A 718-nucleotide genomic window follows, 5' to 3' on the forward strand; every position below is an offset into this window, starting at 1 on the left:
GACGCTCGAAATTGAACAATGGAAGCTCTTTAGCAATTCAAATGGTCATAACTTTTCACTCGGAATTCCGATTCAGGAACATAATATATCGAGACGCTCGAAATTGAACAACAGAAGCTCTCGAGAAATTCAAATGGTCATAACTTTTAACTCGGAGGTCTGATTGAGGCGCATTATATATCGAGACGCTCGAAATTGAACAATGGAACCTCTGGAGCAATTTAAATGGTCATAACTTTTCACTCGGAGGTCCGATTCAGGCGCATAATATATCGAGACGCTCGAAATTGAGCAATGGAACCTCTTGAGCAATTTAAATGGTCATAACTTTTCACTAGGAGGTACGATTCAGGCGCATAATATATCGAGACGTGCTAAATTGAACAATGGAAGCTCTTGAGCAATTCAAATGGTCATAAGTTTTCACTCGGAGGTCGGATTCAGGCGCATAGTATATCGAGACGCTCGAAATTTAACAACGGAAGCTCTCGAGAAATTCAAATGATCATAACTTTTAACTCGGACGTCCGATTGAGGCGCATAATATATTGATACGCTTGAAATTGAACAATGGAAGCTCTTGAGCAATTTGCACGCATCACTTTGCCCTCCAGGTCGGATTCAGGCGCATAGTATATCGAGACGCTCGAAATTGAACAATGGAAGCTCTCGAGAAATTCAAATGCTCATTAACTTTTAACTCGGAGGTCGGATTGAG

This window comes from Glycine max, chromosome 2, assembly GCF_000004515.6.
Source record: "Glycine max cultivar Williams 82 chromosome 2, Glycine_max_v4.0, whole genome shotgun sequence".
Taxonomy (NCBI): domain Eukaryota; kingdom Viridiplantae; phylum Streptophyta; class Magnoliopsida; order Fabales; family Fabaceae; genus Glycine; species Glycine max.